This window comes from Rattus norvegicus (genome assembly GCF_036323735.1).
Source record: "Rattus norvegicus strain BN/NHsdMcwi chromosome Y unlocalized genomic scaffold, GRCr8 chrY_unlocalized_18, whole genome shotgun sequence".
Lineage (NCBI taxonomy): Eukaryota > Metazoa > Chordata > Mammalia > Rodentia > Muridae > Rattus > Rattus norvegicus.
This window is the reverse complement of record NW_026947376.1, coordinates 349724-359468: the sequence shown is the minus strand read 5'-3', so window position 1 is coordinate 359468 and position 9745 is coordinate 349724. Positions and strand designations below refer to the sequence as shown.

The 9745-nt window shown below is 35.3% G+C and overlaps 1 long non-coding RNA gene across 1 annotated transcript; it reads right to left on the bottom strand.

Annotated features, from left to right (window-relative positions):
- Positions 1 to 14: 14 nt before the first annotated feature.
- On the bottom strand, positions 15 to 9219 carry LOC134478908 (uncharacterized). Its single transcript, XR_010062109.1, has 3 exons — positions 8205 to 9219; positions 2353 to 2458; positions 15 to 1659 (listed from the first exon to the last, which is right to left on the bottom strand). It is a non-coding gene; the product is annotated as an uncharacterized LOC134478908 (long non-coding RNA).
- Between the last annotated feature and the right edge of the window lie 526 nt (positions 9220 to 9745).

Below are 9745 nucleotides of genomic sequence, written 5' to 3'. Positions count from 1 at the left end.
GTATGTCTTTCTGTTATTGGGTTAGCTCACTCAGGATGATATTTTCCAGTTCTAACCATTTGCCTACGAATTTCATAAACTCGTTGATTTTGATAGCTGAGTAATATTCCATTGTGTAGATGTACCACATTTTCTGTACCCATTCCTCTGTTGAAGGGCATCTGGGTTCTTTCCATTTTCTGGCTATTAAAAATAAGGCTGCGATGAACATAGTGGAGCACGTTTCTCTTTTATATGTTGAGGCATCTTTTGGGTATATGATTGGCTGGGATTTTTACTGTGATCTTTGCTGCAGAGACTGTAATTACTCTGTATATAAGGACACATGGCTATGATTGTTGTTAGGTATGATACTGGCTTTAGTATGTAACCACAGCTTCAATAACCTTATATATGTGGATAAACTATCAGTACCATCCATGTTCACTGAACAGGACTTAAGCAAAATTAGAGAGCTGTTGGCTATCACCAAGCTATTCATGCCACTGCACTGCCTTTGTGGCTATCCTGCCATGTGCTTGGCAAATCTTCCTGTATAAGAATATTGGCTTTCTGATAGGCAGGAGAATGGTAAAGATAAATTTCATTTTAACATATCAAAGGAAATTAAATTTTTTCCTGCTGTAGCACGTTTAATTAATTGAAGCAAAAAAATCTATTTACTTGATGTTATGGAAATATCATTTAACAATATAATCTTAACTCCTTTTAAATGATTAAAAGTCACATGTAGTTGGTAGCTGTCATACTGTATAAAATTGGCATCAGTATTGGGACAATGAAATATTCTCTGTTTTATGCAAATACATAGTAATAATGAACAAAATTATGTACCAAGGTTCATGCTGAAGGGAACTAATTACATTTATTCAATTTTATAAGATAATTTCATATTAGCTATGTATCAAGTGCACAATAATTATGATTAAATTATTACTTAAATAATAAAATAAGCATACTAGACTTACCAACTGGACATTGAAAACAAAATATATTAGAATAATCAAAAATATTTTTTAAAACAAAATGATGGAAACATTGTATATATAAAAGCAGCCTGGAGCTATATGTCACCTTAATGTTTTACAGTGTGTTCTAGTGAGGTCCCTGAGCAGATAAAATTTTATGCCATGAAAAACCAAGAACCTAAATTTGATACCTACACATATATGTTTGGAAGATTTCCATATTCACTACATGACTTGAACACATAAAAGCTTACACAGAATATTAATAATGAGACTAATGAGAACAATAATAATAATAAGAAAAAGAAAAACATAACTCCAGGAACATTTTAAAGAAATAATGTTTTGGCTTGGCCTTAAAATGGGAATTTCAACACATTTTCTTAGTACATTAACTATTCAAAGAAAAACTAAAAGGCTCTTATTCATTCTATATGAAAGAAAAACACATCTGATCAATTGTGTAAAGAAAGAGAGAACTGTGAACTCTAAAATTAATATAGTCATTGCAGAGGAATGAAACAGACACTGAGCCAAGGTTCTATAAGTAAACATATGGAGGATTTACTGCATAATATTAACATATTTAATCTAACACATCTTACTAAGATAAAGGAAAGAAAGCTGGAAATTGCCTGAATGTAGTCTCAGCACCTAGAATGTGGCAAGATGTCCCAAGTTCAAAGATACCCTGAAATACATGAGAAAATTATAAATAGGTTTGTTTTTATTATGTAATAAGTGTTGTAGTATTAGCTTAGAGGTTAAGAGCACTTACTACTCTCTAGAGCAAACATGTTCAGTTTCCAACACACATGAAGCCACTTGCAACCAGCTGTAAAAGCTGCTGCAGGGTATCTGACATCTTCTGGTCTCCGCAGGTGCCTGTGTTCATGGTCACAAGTTTATACACAGACATTCACACATAACAGATCATTAAAATAAAAAAATTCATGAATGTATTTTCTGCACAAATTATGAATAGTAAGCATTCTACATATGCAAACACAATTGATGCAAAGTAATAAGAATAGAGAAAATTAAGGATTTAATTCTTACACAGTTCAGTAAGCATAAAACGCTAAACTTCACGATTGTATTGCAATGTAGATGCTAAAAAGAAACGAGCATTTGAATTTATGACTAAAAGTATTATAAAAATTATTTTATTTATTTACATTCCTGCCATTGCTCCCTCTCCAGGTCCTCTTCCACAGTTCCTAATCCCATTCCACTTCCTCCTCCCCTACTCCAAGAGGATGCTCCCCAGATCCTGCCAGTCATCCCTGGTCCCTGGGGGCTCACGTCGCTCCAGGATTAGGCCAGACCAGGCAGTCCTCTGCTATACATGTGTCAGGGTCTTGGACCAGCTCGTGTATGATACCTGGTTGGTGGCTAAGTGTCTGGGAGATCTCAGGGGTGGGGATGATTCGAGACTGTTGGTCTTCCTATAGAGGCTGCCCTCCCCTTCAGTTTCTTCAGTCCATACCCTAATTCAACAAGTGACAGAAATCAGAGACTGATACCGTTTTTAAAATATGTGCATGATTAATTTTGAATGGTATACTATGGGTTCTATCATATAAAATTGATTACAAAATGTATTTATTATAGTCTTCTGAGATGGCAATTTGGCAGTATTTATACAAGTATTACATTACTTAACAGCCTTGACATCATTCCAACAACGTGTTTTGTAATTTATACAAAATACAATGTAAATAATCAACATTGAGTACAGTGACTGAGTCAGTGTTCATGCTGATTTACAGTAACGAACTTTAGTTAATGAAAATGAAAATAATCTGAATTACATAGGTAGGCTATTATTTAAACAAAAGAGTATACTACCATTTCTTAATTGCCTGATGTTACATGAAGAATTTCCCCATGTACATGTATTCAAGATATATTGTTAAATGAAAAACAAATAACAGAATATTGCATTATGTTGTCAAATTTCATAAACAGAAGATTTACATATATCCTTTAATTTTGTCCATGTATAGTAAACCTCCAATAAGGGCAGGGGAGGCAGGTGACAGAACACTGGGCGTTTTAGGTCAATTTGAGCTATGCAATGAGACCCAATTTTTAAAACAAATAGCTCAGACTTGAGAGAATATCTCCCAAACTTTCTTGGTGGTTACATTTAGAAGTTTTAAGAAAGCAAGTTATTCTTTGACAATTCCGTAGATGCACAACACATGTATGGAAGCCCTCTACACTCTCAACCTCATCCTCCCCAAGCAACATACCCTCTTTGGACTAAACCCTGATAGCACTTGCATATCTTTATTATTTGTTTCATAAACCCCTGGATTTAACCTGAGCCATTTCGGTGAACATGGGTTTGAAGCTATACATTTAACCACTAATAAGACACCAGTGGCTACATCATTTTTTTCTCCAGCACTGTCCTTAGTTACTTTGAATAGGCAGGGTCAATATCATTTAGGGTCTGTTCAGATAGATTGTGACTTCTTGAGTGTCACAACTGCATGATGTTCAGAAGACAGCAACTCACAGATCTCCTTATCTCTTAATTAGCCCTTGAAAGAATCCAAGCCCTGCACTTCACATTATCTCTAAACCAGAAGTTATCTCCAATGGGTAATCATTTGAAAATGAAAACTTAATTTTCTCCAAGGGAATCTCACTGGGTACAAAAATTAAATTTAAGTTTAGACTGTGTATAAAGCACTAAGGGAACTCAACCTTATCTTTGGAGGTTCCTTGTCTCATAATGGGTCAGGACTTTTTCTTCATGATTTCTTCTTCCTTATGTTATTTGTTTATGTATCTATTAATTGTTACTCTGTATGTTTTGTGTATATATTTTCCTGGTTTTATGTTTCCATAGAATTCCTGAGTGTGTGATTGGAAGTCTGGGTCCCTGTGTCTGTACCTGATTCTTGTACCTTGTACTGGTTCTTTTCTATCTGCTTGTTTTGTTCTACTCCAGTTCATTAACTTGCATTTTATTTTTATCGCTGAGATGACTGTTTGTTTTCTAGTGAGAGTCGGAAGAATGTAGATACAGATGACAGGAGAGGAATAGAAGAAGGAGGGAATAGAGGGAAGGCAAGTCATAACTCAAATATATTGCATGAATAAGTCTAATTTTAAGAAAATAATTTTAAAACATACTTTCTAGGGCCTGTCTGCGCCATTTTCACAAATTTTAAACCCTTTCCAAGGCACAGAAAATGATTTTTTTACAGCCAATCTGGGACTGCCACTATGGGAGTGAAGCCTCTATAGAGATGCAATAATGCAGTAGGAGAGTCTATAAATGCTTCCAGAGACATCAATCCACTGAGGTTCAGTGGGAGTTTCACATGATGGTTGTTACAATTTTTTAAATGGAAGATATACATTCAGTTTTCATGAAACTCTTCAAGATCGAATTAAAAATTGTATGGGATACAATCATGGCATAGGTTTGTTCCTTTGAAATTTTCAAAATTAACCCAAATAATACTAAAATGCCATAAGTAAATCAGAACATATTGTATCCTATGCCCATGTCAACATGACAATTAAGAAATAGAAGTAGATGTGTATCAGTGGATAAAATCTCTTTCTGTAGAGGCACTATAATATTTCTGGGACAATTTCATTTTGTTGGTAGATGGGTTAAATCAAAGTCTGATAATGAAGACCTTGCTGTAAAAGACCATTCTATTACTAAGGGACTCTCAAACCCTGTTGTATAGAATGCTAGCATTTCATTCAATCATCTGAAGCAACTTTGGCAATGTCTTTGTGACATTAAAATGACTGCAGAGCAGTTAGTGTTCATCAGTATCTCTTCTTCAAGCAGAATACTTCTCATTTCATCTTTGGTGTAACAAAAAATTCCAAATTCAATTTCATGTAAATTGGATGATGATGGTGATGATGATGTTGATGGTGGTGGTGGTGGTGGTGGTGGTGGTGGTGGTGGTGGTGGTGGTGGTGGTGGTGATAGTGGTGGTGGTGAAGATGATGAAGAAGAAGTCAGAAAACGATATTTTGGAACAGTGAACAAAGCCCATACTATTTTCAGTGTTTTCCCTATCTTTAGTGTGTCTATGTTCAACACTGAAACATAATCTATTGTAAGTGCTAGGTTGGTAAGGAAGCTAGGTTTAAGCTCATCAATAGCTCACAAAACACCAGAAGAGAAAGCAAAATTTGTCATGAGAAATATATATATATATATATATATATATATATATTCTCACAAGAAACACTTATCATAACCATAGCAATGAAACAATATAATTTTGTGAAGCACCTAATTCCCTTTCAGAGTTTAGCTAATTAATATAAAGTGATCATGTACAGAGTACAATCCCTGGCTGTCAGGACCAAAGCCCAAGGATTTTAAATTTTGTTGTCCTAGGATTTAAAAATGAATGACATAATTGATGGCAATGTGCAACTCTAAAAATCTTACCATATAAGTCACAAAGACACCATAATATATGCTATGTATCAGGTTAGAACCTTTATATTCATATTTATTCAGAGTTTCAAAGAGTAAAATTGTTGAGGTTAGGAACGGGACATTTTCTTGGTTTGCATTTACTTCTATAGTGTGCAGTTTGGTTTTGTGGATCATTACACAGTGTTTCATTTTATTTTATTTGAACAGGTGATATAAATTAACTGTACAGATTAATGAGCCTCAGTTTGATATTTCAATAATGCAGACAGCATGCACTAAACCAGTGTAACTATGTTTTTTACTGACTTTTCTGCAACTTAACAAAAGTTAGGATACTCTATTCTACTTTTACGGAAAAATGACTTCCATAGGATATAAAAATCCTCAATATATTTTCAGAACTTTTTTTCTTATTTTAGAATTTTTATTTATTCTTCACACATGTTTGCAATTTACCTTGATCACACCAATCCTTAACTTTGTTCTACTCTCTCTGGATTCATTCCCTTTCCAGCTACATGTCCTTTATATTTTCCTGATTTATTTTCTTTATAATCCAATGGTTCACTGAGTACTGCCTGCTGGGATCTTCCCTAATTCATTGTCTTAATTGTGTACATGATTGTTTTCCAAATCCATTTTCTGTAATAATTTTGGCTACAAAAGTGGCCTAGCTATAGAATCAGTATAACAGTGTAAATATTGTGGACCTACTTCAAATGATAAACATCCAAATCCTTATTTTATCCCAAAATTACCAGACATCAGTAAATCAGAGGAGAACATGGACTATAGAATTTTGTTCTCTAGTCCCATTTGAATTCAATTCTGCACTATCTACCTTACTGTGTTCCCATGGTCAGACTTGAGTGTTGTGTATATTTTACCATGATTTATTCTTCAGGAAGAATAAGATACAGGAGTAAAAACAGGGAGAGGAATGGCTTGAGGTCCATTTAAACCTCAACTCAATATGTTCATTAGTACAGGAGAGAGTTTATTTGGCATTGTCCTTTGTGTATTCTACATTCTTGACTTAGTTGCACAGAATCTATGTGAAAATTCTACCTATCCCCGTAGCATTAGGAGCCACACAAAGGAGAATATATATATATATATGTATATATATATATATATACATATATATATATCACCAAAACTGAATAAGATTGATGAATCTAATAAGTGCATTCTGCCAGAAACCAGATATAGATATTTTCTGAGAGACAGAGCTAGAACATATTATATACAAGAAATGTTTTTATGTAAAAATCTAAAAATAAAAAATAAAATTTTCTTCTACCCTGCTAACTCTGGAACCTAAGTGTCGGCAATTCTCTGCTAGATATCTTGGCAGAAACACAATCCCTCTCCTGCTGCACAGTGTTTCATGACATTACACACTTTCCTATACTCAAACCCTCACATAAAAAACATACAACACAATAATCTTTGATCCAGTTGATTAGATATAATAGCCCACTTAAACATACAAAGCCAGGTACCATACATCCCTTAAGAACATTAACAACGACCTGTAAATACACAGAGCAGAATCTTAAATTCACATACCATGGCTTCTCAATCTGTCATCTTCCTTTCTCTCTTTTTTCCTCTAGTCTCCTCCTCTTCCTTCAAACTTCTCTTCCGCACATTCTTCCTTCTCTTCCCATGATAACTTTCCTTCTGTCCTGTTCCTGCCACTCACATATACTTTACAAATTCAATGGGGTCGTGGTTCTGGTGAAGTAACCTGAATTCTGAGTACAGGACTATGCAGCTGACCTTGGGGCCGGGGAATTAGCTTCTACCACAGATAACTTCAGGGCAAACCACAACATGAACCCTAGTGTCAAACCAGTGAACTGAAAATGAACTACTTGTTTGCAGATTTTGAGAAAGGATTAGAAGAGATGAAGGTGCTTTCAACCCCATAAGAACAACAATGCCAATGAAACAGAGCTTTCTGGTAGTTGACCAATATTCAAAGAATATACATGAACAGACCTATGTCTCCAATGCATATGTTGTAGAGGATGGCCTTGTTGGGTTACAATGGAAGGAGAATCCTTGGTACTGCCTACGTTTGACTCCCAGTTCAAGTGAATGTCCAGGGGCAGTAAGAGAGGTTATAGTGAAAAGAGTAAGGGGACTGGTAAGGGATATTATAGTCAGGAAACTGGGAAAGGAAATAATATTTTAAATGTAAATTTAGAAATTTCCAATTAAAAAAGCAATACAATTTGTTAAAAATTTTAAAAAAATGAAAGAAATAAAAGAAAAGAAATCTTCCAGTTAATCACAACTATTGACTCAGAATTTTAAAGGGTCACTGTCAGGGAATGGTATTCAGAGTAATACTAGTGGAAAGACTGATATGATGTAGTCTCATCAAGAAGCACTTGTCCCTCCCAGATATCAATGCCAGACACAAACTACATCATTAGAATTCAATGCATGGAGGAGTTTTCTCTGTACTGAGGACACAATACTTGCCTTATCTTTCTTCCTTAGGACCTTTTCCTTCTTGGTAAAATGGTTAAAGCTATGAGCTCTCAGGAAAAATTATAGTGCCCTTGCCAACATGTGGATTTTGGGATAAAGAAATGAATTATATAAACTATCTGACTACCAAGAAAAATAACAAGCATGGAAGTTGAGATGCTTCTGAGAGGCCCCCAGCTCCTGATTCCATATGTGGAAATCTCAGATCAGGGCTATCTCTTCAATGGATCAACTCAACCCCTACCCAAGACTCAAGGGGATTTCCCATTGACCACGTATTTCTTCCCTTATCATACCAAGACAGAAGGCCAGCTTCATATTCCCCATGTCTGATCACTTCATCCTCTGTGTTCTCCCTCTCAAATGGCTGTATACAATGCATTAAAGGACAATTAGTGAACCCTAGAGGTCCTGAAGGGATATCTGAGAGGCGGTTGCAGTCAGGACACTTGTGACATCACAGAAGAAGCTCGGGTTCCAGGATACAAGAGTTATTTCAGCGAGGCCTAATGAAGTCACTGAAAACTGCCATGGTCTACCTGCTAAACAGCTTTCCTTACATTGACCAAATTTGAGGGTGACACTTTCAGGAGAGTCTCCTGTTTAAGGGTGGAAAACTTTACACACTACATCTCTCTAAAGGTAGAGATTTCTCTTTGTTTCATTAGGGGTTACCTGCTCTGAATGGACAAAGTTAGGGGCTGAGCATGGCTAGAAAAGATTTAGCAACATAGAGTGGAGGAGATTCTTCTAGATATTTTATTCCCAGGTTCATTCCTGTGACATACAGTTCAATATCCCAGGTTTTCTCTATATCCCAAAGGACAATATTTTGCCTACAGACCTTAATTGAATGAATATTGTATTTCACTTTCTCATTGTACATTCCACGATGAGACTTTATTAATATTCCTGTATGTGCACTCAAAAATTCTGTTTCCAATTCCATTTTCAGCAAAGCAAATGACATAATGACTATAGAATTCTCTAGTCCTATTTGATAGCAGTACTACACTATCTACTTTCCTGTGTTCCTATTGCTAGAATTGAGGGTTGGATGTTTTACCGTGATTCTCTCTGAAGGCCAAACATACGATACTGGAGGATGGGCAGAAAGAAGGATGGCTTGAGGACCAGTGAAACCTCTACTTCAATAGGTTCATAAGAACTTGAGGGAGTCTATTTGGCACTGGCATTTCTGAAGTCTACATTCTTGACCTAGTTGCTCAGAATCCATGTTACAATTCCACCTAACCACATACGTTTAGGATCCACCAAAAGTATATATATATATATAAGTCAGCCACCAAAATAGATGAGATTGATGTAGCTAAAAAGTGCCTTCTGCCAGCAACCATATATATATATATATATATATATATATATATATATATATATATATGTATATATATGTATGTATAGATATGTGTGTATATATATATGTATATATATATATGTGTATATATATATAATATATATATACTATGTATATATATGTGTATAATTTCCTGAGAGACACAGATAGATCATACCAACTACAGAAATTAATGCTAGTGGGAAATCAGTGAACTGAAACAGACCTCTTGTTGGCAAATTTTGAGAAAGGATTTCAAGAGGTAAAGGAGCTTTCAATCCCATAAGAACAAAAATGTCAATGACCCAGAGCTTTCTGGTACTAGACCAATATTCAATGAATGTACATGTACAGAGCTATTGCTCTAACTGCATGTGGCAGAGGACCTTGTTCATCACGAATGGAAGCAGAAGCTATTGGTCCTCTCTAGGTTTGTCTCCCAGTTCAAGGGAATGTGAAGGCACAGTCAGTGGTGTTAGAGAA